We start from the raw sequence: 15,080 nt of genomic DNA, 5'->3' as shown, positions 1-15,080 counted from the left end.
AAGCCATTCCATTTTGAGCGTGTTTTCTGTTTTTTTAACAGATAACCAGTGAAATAACCAGCGAAGACCCAGTGAAATAAAACCAGCTGCAAAGTTAAAGGAAACAGTATTTCTCCCAAACTCAGGCTGCAGCTGTGAAGTGTCATCACAGTCCCTTTGACCACTTAAAACTTTCTTACTTAAACCTTTGTTCTCTAAAATCACTGACTGTCAGAAAATTCCCTATTTAAAATCCTATCAATAAGAATGAAACATCCTACTCTTGTCTGGATGACCGATATGAATTTGACACAGAGAAGAGACTTTATTTCCAACCGAGGTACAGATGATGTATTTCTGGACACAGTTCATATCTATCTTAACTGTATCAGTTCCAAGGAAAGAGGCCCCTGGGCCCACTTTGCAGTTCAGCCTGATGTTGGTCTCTTTACACACAGCCCATTTTTGCTTTGAGCCTAGCAAAATACTGTTTCTTTTAAATTTGACTTAAACTCTACTCCTCCTGAAATCCTATAATAACTTCATATATCGCATTTTAATTTATGAGATGCTTCTGGGTATCGCTGGTATGCAGTCTCTCTCAATACAAGGAGCCAGTTATCCTAACTTTCTCTTGCTATATATTTGTCCCTCGTGATTGTGGTCTGATTAGGCTCACACAGCAGACAGAATGTTCTGAAGGAAGGACTCCTGGCCAGGAGTAGTTATCAGTATGGCAAAGTGGGCAATATTCTGTGTTCTCTGTTTGATGGAGGAAGACATGCTCTCTCTGAGGTACTGTACCACATACTCTACTTCTTTGGCACCCCCGCTATACATAAAATAGTATTGGACAAAGAATGGGTATTTAATTAAGGTTTATAAGGAACCCATTTACACCACCACATTTCAAAACACAACTTCATCAATTCAAACTTTTTCAATCATTTGGCCTTGCAAGGAATAAGTACCTGTCTCACAGGAAGATGTGTTGATCATTGCTCTTCCTTATCCTTTGTCTCATGCAAGTGCCTTGCCAGCTCCTGCTTGCTCTCTCTTCACACATCAATAGTATATACTTCCTTCTAATGAACAGCCAATGTTATATTCTACCCCAGCATAAAATAAACTCCCACTGTTTCTGAGTAATTCATTAAAGTCATAGTGAAGGAATAGCTTGGATCAAGTAAGGGGAGACCACTGGCCTATCATCTGAAGGTGAACCCACCAGAAAGTCTACCCACTGAGCATAATGCTCTCCAGTTCCATCCATGCTATTATTGCAAAGAGTAGGAACTCCTTTTTTCTTTCTGCTGTGTAGTATTCCATTGTGTAAATGTACCATAGTCTTTTTATCCATTCATTTACTGATGGGCATTTAGGTTGCTTCTAGCACTTGGCTATTGTAAATTGTGCTACTATGCTAAGTGAAATGAACCAGGTGGTAAAAGACAAATACCATATGATCTCACCTATAAGTGAAATCTAATCAAAGCAAACAAGCAAGCAAAATATAACCAGAGACACTGAAACATAGAACAAACTGACAGTAACCAGAGGGAAGGGGGGAGAGGATAACGAGGGGGGGGAGGGGAGGGTCACCAAGGAATATATATAAAGGACACATGGACAAAACCAAAGGGGGTAGGAAAGAGGCTGGGAAGGGGGTGGGTAAGGTGGGGGGGCAGTAGTAGGGGGAAATGGAGACAACTGTACTTGAACAATAAAAAAATAATCTTTTTCTAAAAAAAAGTGTGATAAGATTATTTATTTCAAACTAAGTCCCCAAAATACAATTTTATTCCATTTTAATGATGAAAACAATAAAATAAAATACATTTTAAATTAAAAAAAGAAAAAAAAGAAAGTCTATCTACTGCCTAGTCTTAGTGTCTGTTCCAGACCCTGGTCCAGTGGATAGGACAGACTTAAGTTCTCACTAAATGTCTGTTACATGAACAAAAGAGTGATTGAATGAATTGAACCTAGACTCAGCAGGAATGCAATGAACTGACCAAGAATTTCAAGAGTCACCTTTAAGGAGATTTTGACAGAGCTGCTACTCCCAACCCACACACAGAGAGCGGTAGTTAAAATTTCCCCAGAGATTTTAAGTATGTCAGAGAATGTGTATAGCAGGCCATTGCCAGATTTGGAGTGACTATAAGTTTTCTCACACATTTTCATTTTCTTTTCAATTAATAAAATAACCCTGCAGAACATTGTGCATACTCTTATTGCAAATGGGGAAGTTAATGTCAATCAACTGAGTTGTGCCATGAGAAATTTTCCCCAAGTTTCTGAATGATATCTTTCTTGCTGAACTGTAACTCCCCTGAAGGCTAATTTGGATCATCTCTGGACAAGTATTATATTGCCATTTTTAGTTGTTTAATGATAAGATTCTCTCTCTCTCTCTCTCTATTTTTCTATATATAGATAGACATAGATATATAGATAGATATAGATTTACAGATATATATAGAAAGAGAAATTTATGAATCTAAAACATTACAGAGGACATGTAATATTTTTCAACCTGATTCAAGGAAATGTTTGAAGAAGAAATTTTCCCCAAAACATTGAATACAAAATATTATGACTCTATAACCAAAAACAATTATATATGGTTTCAAAACTATAAATCAGATTTTCTTGTACTTTTCTAAGCTCATTTTAGCTAAAAACATAAGCTTCATTCTGGCCAATACCTCAACAATACTAATCATTAGTGAAATGCAAATCAAAACCACAGTGACATAGCACCTCACACACTTTAGATGGCTAATATCAAACAATTAATTGATTGATTGATTAATTAAGGGCTTCTAGTACAAGATGGTGGCAAAGGAAGACCCTGAACTCACATCCTCCCAGGAACACATGGAATTTACACCTACAGAAAGCAAATCCCCCTGAAGAAGAACTAAAAGCTAACTGAACTTCTGCAAAACAAATAAGAGAGACAACACAGAGACAGATCTCCCAGAAGCCTGCTCCAGCTTTAGCTTCTAGCTTCGTGACTGATCCCCAGGACTCCCCTCAGCTCACAACAACCCTAGTTACAGCTCCTGCTTCAGCTCCAGATCCCTGTGTAGCTTGCCCCTAGGACTATCCAAGGCCTGAGCCCACTCCAGCTACATCTCCAATGGGTCTTCCAAGGTAGTCCCACTGCAGCTTGCCCTCAGACTTTCTTTGACCTGTCCCCACTCCAGCTACCACTCTAGGCGCTAGGAAGACTTGCCTCCCAGGCTTCCCTGTGGCTCATGCATGCTCTAGCTCCAGCTGGCCTGCCCAGACACCCAGCACATGCTGTCTACAAAGAAGTAGCTCCTGCACAAGTTCACTCCTTCAAGACTGGGACAGGTTGCTGTATTACCTAACTTATAGAAACAAACACAGAAAAAAAAAAATGAGGATACAGAGAAACATGTCTGAAATAAGGGCCATGACAAAGTCCCAGAAAAAAAACTAAAGGAAATAAAGACAAGCAATCTATCAGATAAAGAGTTCAAAACATTGGTTATTAAGGATGCTCAGTGAACCCAGGAGAAGCATAGATGAACTTAGTGAGAACTTCAACAATGAGATATAAAACATAAAAAAGAACCAGTCAGAAATTAAGAGTACAGTAACTGAAATGAAGAATACATTAAATGGAACCAAGAACAGAATAAATGAAGCAGAGTATCAAATCAGCAATTTGAAAGACAAGATAGCAGAAAACACCTAATCAGAACAGCAGAAAGAAAAAAATAATTTAAAAAATGAGGATAGATTAAGGAACCTCTGAGACAACATCAACATATCAACATTCAAATCACAGAGGTCCCAGAAAAAGAAGAAAAAGAGAAAGCAACAGCAAACCTATTTTTAAAAAATAATGGTTAACAACTTCCCTAACCTGGTGAAAGAAACAGACATAAGATTAATGAAATACAGAGAGTCCCCAAAAAGATGAACTCAGAGAGGTCCACACCAAAGCACATCATAATTAAAATGTCAAAAGTTAAATCAACAAAGACTTTTTTTAACTTCAAAGTTGGAAACAAACAGAAGCAAATGCACTTGAACTATACACCAAATGACTAACAACCATATTAAAGAAAAGTGGAAAAGAAAGAATCCAAGTAACTTTTAGCTATAGTATTTCACTGCCCTCAGTCTGAAAGTAAAAGAACAAAAAAATGCAAAGAAAACTTAAATTTGACTTAATAGGTTAGTATGTTTATTGTTAATAGTTGTGTGGGTATAGTAATTCTGAAACAAGTGTATGTGTATTGTAGAATTGAGCAAAGGAATAAATATATTGATTTTGTTGGGAGCTACAAATATAAAATGGTGAAGGCAAGAATTATATGAATTGGCTATTTTTCCATCTGTTCTCTGAAAGGTCATGAACAATAACACCTCATTTGCAATGAGTATACCTACCCCCCAGATTTTGGGTTCCAATATTACTCCTCAAAAAAAGAACCAGGGGTCCTTAGCAAAATGGCTGAGTCCATGGGTAAGGCTGGGAGAGTAAGCCTCGACCATCTGGGACTGGAAGTAAGAATGAGCTCAAAGAAGGGCAGGCACAGAAGCCAGCTCAAAGGAGCTCCCACTGGCCAAATCTGGGACAATCTGAGCATCCAAATAAGTAATGATAGTAATAGATTATACCCCATTAAATACAATGAGGAGACATGGATCCATATTGACAAAAGTGAATGAATAAAGGAAGAAGGAGAGACCCTTACTGCAAAATGCTAACCAATAATTGCAGAAGGAAAAGTCTCTATCTGGCTATCATTGCAGTAATTCAATTCAGACAAGAACCATCAGTGTACTTTAGAGAATGGAATATTCGCATGACTTCAGCTAATCTCCACACAGGTTTATTGTTTATTACAAGGTGGAGAATAAAAACTTTATAGTAGAGAAACTTGGAAGACATGTCCAGGGCTTAGTGATCAAAGTTGACATCATCAATATGGGAACAAGCCACAGTCACGTACCACCTGATTGGATCGATGAGAAGAATGAAGTGTCACTTCTCGGGTATTCCTACCATCTATATGTATCTGTTGAAGTATCAGACAAACCCAAATCAAGGGACATTCTACAAAATAACTGGCACCATCTCTTCAAAATGTCAAAGCTAAGGACAAAGAAAGACCATGCCAGGGGGCTCAGTTGGTTGGAGCATCATCCCTTACACCAAAAGTTTGCAGATGATCCCAGGTCAGGGCACATAAGAGAGGCAAGAAATTGATGTTACTTCCTCCCTCTCTCTCTCTCTCTCAAGTCAATAAAAACATGTTCTTGAGTGAGGAAATAAATGCACAACATTGTATCAGCAGCACTTTTTACGGGTCCATTCATTCCTCCTTATCTGCAATTCCACTTTTTTCTTATATGAACTTTCTATATAGGCATAAATCTGTTCCTTCTCCTGGATGAGAGACTGGAAGGATGACATAGCAGAAACAAGATGAGTGGACTTGAAAACAATAGGAAGTCAAAAGAGAAATTTGTAGAGAAAAAAGGCTGAAAATACAACAATGCATCAGTGAGCCTTGGGACAAGTTCAAGTTGCCAAAAACAGTGTAACAGGCATTCTCAAAAGAGAGAGAGTAGAAACCAAAAACTTTTTGAAAAAATCATAGTAAAGTATTTTTTAAATTTGGTGAGAAGTATAAACCTACAATCTTTTGTGTTTAGTGAAACCCAAACACAAGAAACATGAAGAGAACTGCACTAAAGCATATTATAATCACATTGTTCAAAGTAAAAAATTCTTAAAAAGCATCCTGAAGGAGAAAAATACTTTAATACAGAGGAATGTAGATAACCACAGATTTCTCAATAGTTTAGCACAATGGTAGGCTTTAGAACAATATACATGAATCCATGTACACATGGCACATTGCTAACTTTTTCTGCCTTACTTCTGGAATGTTTATTTGATTTGGTCTTTTCCAATTTCCAGCTTACAATTTAACTCCTTACTCAGAAATGAAAATCTAGGCACAACTTCTAAGTTGTTGCTAAAATTACATACTAGAAAATTTTTTAAATATCCACATAAAATTTTTCTCTTTATCCTATCTGGATATAACACTTCTTCCCTCTCTCCTCATAAATTATTTTATTACTGAGCACCTAGCAAGCTTCCAGAGGCTCAAAAATGTTGGCTCTCCTCTTGTGGGACAGAATTTGTCTTATTTTCCATAGACTAGTACATTTCTCTTTCTTTCATTGCTTCCTTTATATTCTAGCATTATAACTTTAAAATATTTTTCTTTTTTAGTTAGCAAAATTTATTTTAAAGTCTGATGTGTACTGTCTTACTTTGAAGGTATTTGAGAAAAATAGGAAATAGAGCTTCCTTGGCTGACTGGGTTCCAAGTGTCCCTTCGTGTTTACTTTAGTCTTTCTCACATTCCTTCCTTGGCCACTCAGACACTCCCACAGAACTTCCAGAGCCCTTGATTTCTCAGCTCTAACCTGTGTTTCCACGCTGCACCAGCTTGAACCAAAAGATACGGCCATAGTAATTGTCATCAAGAGTACATTTCATTTGACTTCACTTTCACTGGCCATAGGGAATCTCCATTGTTTTTTATTATTATATTTTTTGCATATGGAGAGGTTGTTAGTGTTAATGTGTAGACATGTGGCTACCTATTCCAAAGATGTCATTTCCTATCATTATCTGAACCATTTCTCAGGAGTCTTTATGAAGCTGATAAGTTTGAGAGATGAGGTAATATCTCCTGTGTACAAGGAGAGTGCTTCCTTACTGCTTGCCTTAAAAGTGATGGATGCCTTAAGCTCAGAGTTCCTCTTTGGCGGCCCAACTCATGACACAGACAGACTTCATCTGCTCATCCATATCCTCTGTGGTATGTGGAGCTCATGAAACTGGAACAATGGTACTAATATTGGGAACCGCCTTGCCTGGTATCAGAAGCTGTAACCCCCACCAAGGCTAAGGCTGAGGGAACTACCTTGGACCATAAGCCAGCAAGGAGACAAAAGCTTATCTCCCTGGCAGGAGTACTGCTTCTGCTCCTTTTACTTCACCTTGCCTGACCCCCAATGCTTGGTCGGTTAGCCAATGATGGGTAAGATTCCCCCAAGGGGGGGAACGATCTAAGACAGGCACAATCACATGGGAGGCCCCCAAGGAAGGACTTTGGGGGCTACAGCAAAAGGGGGTGATGGACCCTTGCCCCTCAGCTTTGACATAGCCTGAGTCCTCATTGTCTGTGAGAAAATCTTCTAATCTCTTGGCTGGCTTACTTCCCTTGCTCCACCTAAGCCTGAAACAATGACAGAGGGTGGTGCAGCCCTGTGCTGGAAAGGGCGTGTTCCCCCGGGTGACCAGGCCTAAGAAAGAATATGTAAGATCCTGTGAAACCTGCTTTGTTTAGAATGCTCTCAGTTGAATGATAAGGGTCCAAACAAGAAGTAAGTTTGTTCCTCAAAGTTTTACAGCTCCTTAGCTATCTGACCCTGACTCAAAATAGGCCCTCAGCGTCCTTGTTATCTATTGGTTGGTTCTTACTTCCTGGCAATGATTAATGAGCTTTACCTGAATTCTTATGTAAACGAATCCAATAAAAGCCTGCTCGGGCAGGAGAACGGGGCGCTCTCCCTAGGGAGGGTGGCCATGATGCTTCCCACTAGAGAGAGTGGCCGTTCCATCCCTATTTCCCCACAGGACTTGGTTGTCTCTGTGTATGTTTTTCTTGTGTTTCGACAAACCATCCGCAGTGTTCCATGGTCACTGCAGGTTGGTGATCATGACATACTAATACTCTGGCAACTGCTTTTTTCTGTCCTCTGTGATTTGACCATACATGTGAGGGGTTTATTTCCTAGCTCTATTTTCTATTTCAACATTCTACATGTCTGCCTTATGCTGGAACCATAGTCTTTTTATAGTTCTGGTTTTGTAGTAAGTTTTGAAATCAGAAAGTGTGAGACTGTTACAGAACACAACAAGGTGGGGCCTGGGATGATATACTATTATTGAAAGAAGGCCCCGGGTCCGTTATGTCCGCCGCCCTAGGAAAGACGTCTCTCAATGCCAGAGATTCGTGAAAAGGAAAGGAAATGTTTATTTAATGCCATACTAACTTAAAGTAGTGACCTAATGTCTTTATCAAAAAAATCCTAAAGTCCCTAAAAACACCCACAAACACACAGTCCTTCCTTCCTTCCCCCTTTGCCCAGTCCAGAGTACCGTATCTCAGGAAAGGAAATAGAAGTCCATGGCTCAGGCAGTCCTCTGGTTCTTCCCAGTTAGTACTCCATCTCGACTGGGAGACCTCCCTGGATTCCCGGCACCCTCAGCTGAGTCGCCAGGATCTCTGCTAAAACCAGGTGGTGGTTCCCCCTTCTAAAGCTGTGGGGGTCCCCACTCTGGCACAGGCACGTGGTCCTCTCTCTCAGGGCCACGGGAGTCCCCACTCTGTCAAGGCCGAGTGGTTCTCCCTCTCTCAGGGCTGCGGGGAGTCTTCACTCTGCTAAAGCTGTGTTGCTCTCTCTCCAATGGCCGTGATCTTTTCTGCACCCCCACAGCCACATGGTTCTCTTCTCTCAGGGCTGCGCATGGTTCTCCTCCTCCAGGGCTGCCACGTGGTTCTCCCTCTCTAGCAACGCCTGGCTCTCCTTGGTTCTCCCTCTCTAGCAGTGCCTGGCTCTCCTCCTCAGGGCTGCGCATAGCTCTCCTCCTCTCAAAGGCCGCCAAATCTGGGTTTTAAATCCCCACGGCCAATCTTCCTCTGCAGCCCCACTTCCGACTCCTCCCACACTCAGCTTCACATGCCGGAACTTGTATCCTTCCAGCTTTACTGGGCTGCCTTCATGAGTCTGGGCAGGTGTGGCCCCATGTCCTGGAGCCAATCCTCTCTGAGCTCCCACGCAGGTGCTGTAACTCAGGGGACCCGCCCCCCCAGTTACATCTGGGTGGGGAAGTTATTTCCATTCCCCTGGCTTAGAGCTGATCACAGCTATTAAACATATCTATGCAACCAGTCAAAGGTTATAGATATGCCAAATGACCACGCCAGAGCTTAGCTGCAAGGCTGTTGCTATGCTAAACAGCTCTCAATGGCCCTGCTCCATTTGTCCCTTCCCCCAACCCACACCCTGGGCGGAGGGTGGGGGGATGGAGACATCCCGAAATCTCCTGGACACCTTAAGTTCTGGACCCCATTTCAAATGCCTATTTGGGGCCCCCCTCTTGGCTGCACCCTGTAACAAGACCTCCAACTTCGTTCTTTTTCAAGATTGTTTTTGGTTGAAACCCATAAAATTCTATAGGAATTTTAGAATGGATTTTTCTGCTTTCTGCAAAAAAGGCCATTTTTTTTACTTTGATAGGGATTTCATTAAATCTGTAGATTGCTTTCCATAGTATTGACATCCTATCAATGTTAAATCTGCCAATCCATAAACACAGGATGGCTTTCTATTTATTTGTGTCTTCTTTGATTTTCTTCGGCAATGCTTTGCAGTTTTTAGTGTATAAATCTTCCTTAGTTAGGTTTATTTCTAAATATTTTATACTTTTTGATCCTATTGTAAATGAAATTATTCTCTTCATATTCTTTCTGGATTGCTCACTTTTGGCAACTACTTTTGCTACAACAAATTTCTTTGTCTCTGCCCTGGAGTCTTGTGTCTTCTGTAAGTCTTCATGAAACTGTGGAAGGCTAACTCATGAGATTGTAGGTAAGGCAAAAACCAACTCTCTCATGAAGACATAAATTACCAATATAAGCAATGAAAAAGGGGTATCCCTACAGACACTAAAGGCATTATAATGTTGATAAAGTAATAACATAAAAGCTTAAATATTAATAAAGTAATAATATAAAAATTTTTGAAAGTAAATACTTTTTAAATATTTTATTTATTTTTAGAGAGACAAAGGGAGGGAGAAAAATGTCAGTGTGTCATCGTCTCTCATGCACCCCCTACTGGGGACCTGGCCTGCAACCCAAGCATGTGCTCTGACTGGGAATTGAACCAGTGACTCTTTGGTTTGCAGGCTGCTGCTCAACCCATTGAGCCACACCAGCCAGGGCATAATATAAAAAGTTTTAATGAAATATATTTGACATCATAAAAATAGAGAAATTTATTTAAAAACACAAATTATCAAAAACTAACCCCCCAAAATTTAAAATTTTATAACTCTATCTAGAATTTTTAAAAATAGAATTAGTATTTATAACACCTGACAAAAGGATTTCCAGGCCTAGTGAGCTTCACTGGTGATTTTTCTTAAACATTTAAGAAAGCAACAATAATAATCCTGTACAATTTCTCAGAAAAAGAGAAAGTAACTTCCCAACTCTCTTTATAAGGCCGCCATTTCCCTGATACCAAAATATTACAAGAAAAGACAACTCTAGACCAATATCTTTCAATAACATAATAACCAAAATCTTTAAAACAATAATAAATAATATAAAGCAATATATTAAAAGGGTAATATATCATGAACAAGTGGGAATGTAAGTCTGATTCAAGATTCAAAATTAGTCAATGTAATTCACCATAGCAAGAAATTAAAGAAGAAAAAAACAATGACAATTTCAGTAGATGTAGAAAAGTATTTAATAGACAGAATTCAATATTCATTCATGATAAAAATAAAAAAAACTAGAAATATTCATCAAGCTGATAAATGGCATCTATGAATAACTCACAAATAACATTGCACTTCACAGTGAAAGACCCTAAAATTAAGGACAATGGCTTTTCTCTCCATTCTGTTTCACATTGTGCTGGTCAGCTAGAGCTAACTGACAAAGGGCACAAAAGAATGTTGGGGGGTGATGAAAGTGTTCTAGATTTTGATTGTGGTAGGGTACGTAATCTATACATCGATTAAAGCTCATCAAATTACACACAAAATGGGAACATTTTATTGTATGTTCCCATTTTTACCTTATTGTATGTTCCCAAATTTACCTTAATTAAAATTGATAAAGTGCAAGGTTTAAGCCTTGGTGATTCTCCTTAGATATAAGCCACATCCTTCACTCACTAAGAAGCCTCTAATGGTACACATACACATCACTTTGATTTTTCATAATGAATTTGGCCACTAGAGGGAACCCATATTTCATAAACCCAAAAGCCATGATTTGAATATCATGTCATCTATGGATGTACACACACAGAAATAATACTAATACACGTAAAAAGTTTCACTAACATATCTGTAAGAATTTAGTAATAAAATTTAATAAAATCCTTTTTGGCCATAATAACACAGAATATTAAAATGTTATTCATGGAAGGGATGAAGCTCCTTTCATTGGTGCATTTAAAAACTGGGCCCAATCTTGACTTTCATCTAAATGTTGTGAGTCAATTAAACACAACTTTGGAATATTTTTTGAAAATAGAGTCTATACTTTTGGTTACAAAAGTTAGGCATGTTCATTATAAAAATTTGAAAATTGCATAAAAGCTGAATGAAAGAAGAGAAAGAGGAAGAGAAGAATCAACAGAAGCCACTGTCATAACACTCACAGTCTGCAGACAAGAATGCTGTCAATACCTAGGTGGATTGCCCAGAGTTTTTATTTGCATATTAATTTTACTTGAGTAATATCACATAAAACAGAATTTAACCACTATTTGGTATCTAAAGTAAATATTTATTCATCATGTAAAGTATTCAGAATTACATTAGTTATGTTTCTTTGAAGTGTGAATAGTACACAACTAAAAATTTATAATAAAATTTTATTAATATTTAGCAGTCATTAAATTGTTCATATTTCTTTGGTAGTTCTAATTCTCTTAGGCAGGAAAATCTAATGAGTCATTATAACTAGAAAGGGGTTGCAGGGGATCCTTTTTTCTTATCCCAAATAACCTTCACTTAAGTTGTTAGAGGAAAAAATATAATTTTGAACAGGAATTTATGAACAGAAAAAAATTTCAGACAAAAAGAACAGTTTTTGTATTATTTACATATTAGGCTTAAAGTGCATTGCCAACAGAAAAGAAACTGTACATACATTTCAGCTCAGTTTTACCTTGCCACATAACAAAAATGTACTGTTTCAATACGGGAACATTGAAATAGATAATAAAGTCAGTTTTGAGCCTTGTTTGTAGAATTACCTGTACTTTTATTAACCCCCTTTTGGCACAAATGTATATTTTAACTGACTGAAAGGGTAGAGAGAAGACAGTTAACATGAATGTTAACAATATTAAAAAATAAACACTTATTAATATTTATTGAAAACATTATTATATTGCTGGTACAGGTATTGTGTTACATCATTACCTTTTCTTTATTTAATCTTTACAAGAGCTGTATAAGGGTTAAAGGGGAATTACTCTTTTCCCTCCCATTTTACAGGTACAGAATCTGAGGTTCTGTGTCTTTTGCAAAGTCACACAGCTGGAATGCGCCAAAGTTGGGGTCGACACATGTGTGTCTGGCTATCACAGCCATACTTCAATCTCCACACTCTTATCTCTAGAAACTTCCATAGAGGCAAAACCCTTTCAAAACAAAACTTCTTTTTTCCCATTCCATGATGTATTCAAAGAAACCTCAGATTAAAGAATTAACTTAAAAGAAATACTTACTTCAGTCCCAGAAAAGAACTCCAAAGGGTTATTTTCTTTCTAACCCAAACCAAAGATGAGATTTTGGGTTTAAATCTACTACTTTATTAGTAACAATATCAAACAATATAAGGAGTGGTTTGCCCTGTACTGGTGATTGTTTTATCTTCTTTATTGTCTAGAAGCTATTAGATTTTGGTAACTGTAACATTATTTATATACACAGATGATTTTATTATATTGATCAATTTTATAAGATACCTTTCTGGTACTGTATTTGAGTAGAAATGAAACCCTTTCTTAGCCCCTAAAACTAGAAGAGAATAAATCACATCCCCATAATGTTCTTTATTGAGGTTTTTAACTGGCGTGGTGAATAAAGGAGTAATTTTGGGAATCATACCTGAAAACATATAACAGTGAAGGCAGTTTTACATTTATTTATGAATTTACAAATACAGTAATTTTAAAATTTAATAACTATTTATTTAACACATACTATGTGCCTTTATTAATAAACCGGTAATGAATTCAGCAGTTCCCAAGCTTCTTGGCACTGGTTTCATGGAAGACAGTTTATCCACGGTCGGGGTTGGGGAGATGGTTTCGGGGTGACTCAAGTGCATTACATTCAAGCTCACCTCCTGTTGTGCAGCCCAGTTCCTAACAAGCCAGGGGGCTGGGGACCCCTGGATTAAATTATCTGTAGTTATTGCTAAGAATGCATTATATGTCCATTCTAGATTTTAAAACTTGATAAAACATGGCTGCCCACTTACTGTTAGGATGTCTAAAGTGCTCAAGAAATCATCTTAGCCCTAAAACCATTTTTTTAAAAAAACAGGTCAGATGAGTGGCAACCCAGCATTTGATATTGCTAAAAATAACATTGGAAGATACAGCTTAAAATGTAAGTCAAATAGACTGCCAACTGAAACCATGAATAAGCTGACAGCCACCAAGTCACTGTAAATGTCAAACCGGAGGGACCTCCCCGACATGGAGGGCCTGATTCCAAGAGGAAAAGGGAGGTACTGAACTGAACGTGCTTGATTCAGTCTTTCCAAACAGGGTATTTCCCCTCTGAAGAGAATCATAAAAGGGACAAGGAAAGATCAGAAACATTATGCAAATTGACCAGTTCAAAAAGAAACATGAGTACTGGAAAAGAGGTCTTCCAATGGATATTTTTAAAATATTAAAAATAAGCCCTGAACAGAGGAGTTCATCAGAGGGGTTGGTCATCATCCCACAAAGCAAAGTATCTCCTGTTGGACTCCTGGTGAGGGCACATGCTTGAGCTGTGAGCCAGGTCTGTGGCCGGGGGCGGGGGAGAGGCAATGGATCTGTATCTCCCTCTCACATCAATGTTTCTCTTCCTCTATTTCTTACCTTCTCCCTCTCTAAAATAAATAAAAATAATAAATATATAGATAATATTCTAATAAATAAAACAAAATATTGAAAATAACACTAACAACCTCCATGTATAATAAGAACCAAAACTCAGCCGGATGTCTAGTGGTAGAAAATTAGAGGGAAGACTTAAAAAGCTGAAACTGAGACAGAGATGGCTAGGACCACCATTATGTAACAGATCTAAGGGAGTACTAGACAATGGAATTAGGCAAGGGAAAGTAATGAGATAAGGAGATTAGAGCAAAAGGAACAAAAGACCAGAAGCACCTTAATTATTTCTATATGAAACTTTTTAGACAAATAATACATTCCAACAATAAAATACTGTGCCTTACATCTCTCTACATCTGGGGCAATATATGAAAATACTCACCAAAATTGAACACTCACCAAAACATTATTTTTATACAAAGCAGGCAAGGCCCAGAACAGTATTCATGGTATTTCTCCATGTGTAACACAAAAAATGAAACACACATGCTGACCTATATATAGAATATTTTTTCCCAAGAATGATACATGCAGAAGAGCAGTAATCCTTACAGGTTCTGGGACAGAAAAATGAAGATCTAGAGTAGAAGAGAGAGGTTTGAGGGTTTTTAAAAAACTGTATAACCTTTTTTATCATTTGACTTTTTACAATGTGCACGTACTTTTTCTTCAAAAAAAGCATAACCAGTTTACCTACTTGATGGTATCAGTGTTAGTTTCTGAATGAGTAACATCATGTTGAGTAAAATGCATATGGAATGATCATAAAGGTAATTAGGAATTCAGATCTTACTGTCAGAAGACTAATATATCTTGAAAGGCTCTGGAAGACTGGGCTAGTTCAAGGGCCAACTAACAGTGTTTTGTATGTTTGAGGCATATCATGAGAATAAATAGTAAGAATTTTTATAAAGAATTAGACTGTGTAAGCCACTTGTCATGGGCTGAATTTTGGTCTCCAATTCGTATGTTGAAGTCCTAAACCTCAGTGCTTATTTGGAGTGAACTTATTTGGAGACGGGCTATTTTAAAAGGTAATTAAGTTAAAATGAGATTGCTAGGGTGGGCCTTAATCTGCTATCATTGGTGTT

This window comes from Phyllostomus discolor, chromosome 1 (assembly GCF_004126475.2).
Source record: "Phyllostomus discolor isolate MPI-MPIP mPhyDis1 chromosome 1, mPhyDis1.pri.v3, whole genome shotgun sequence".
NCBI classification, from domain to species: Eukaryota; Metazoa; Chordata; class Mammalia; order Chiroptera; family Phyllostomidae; genus Phyllostomus; species Phyllostomus discolor.
The sequence above is the reverse complement of the archived record's forward strand: the minus strand, read 5'-3'. Positions refer to the sequence as shown.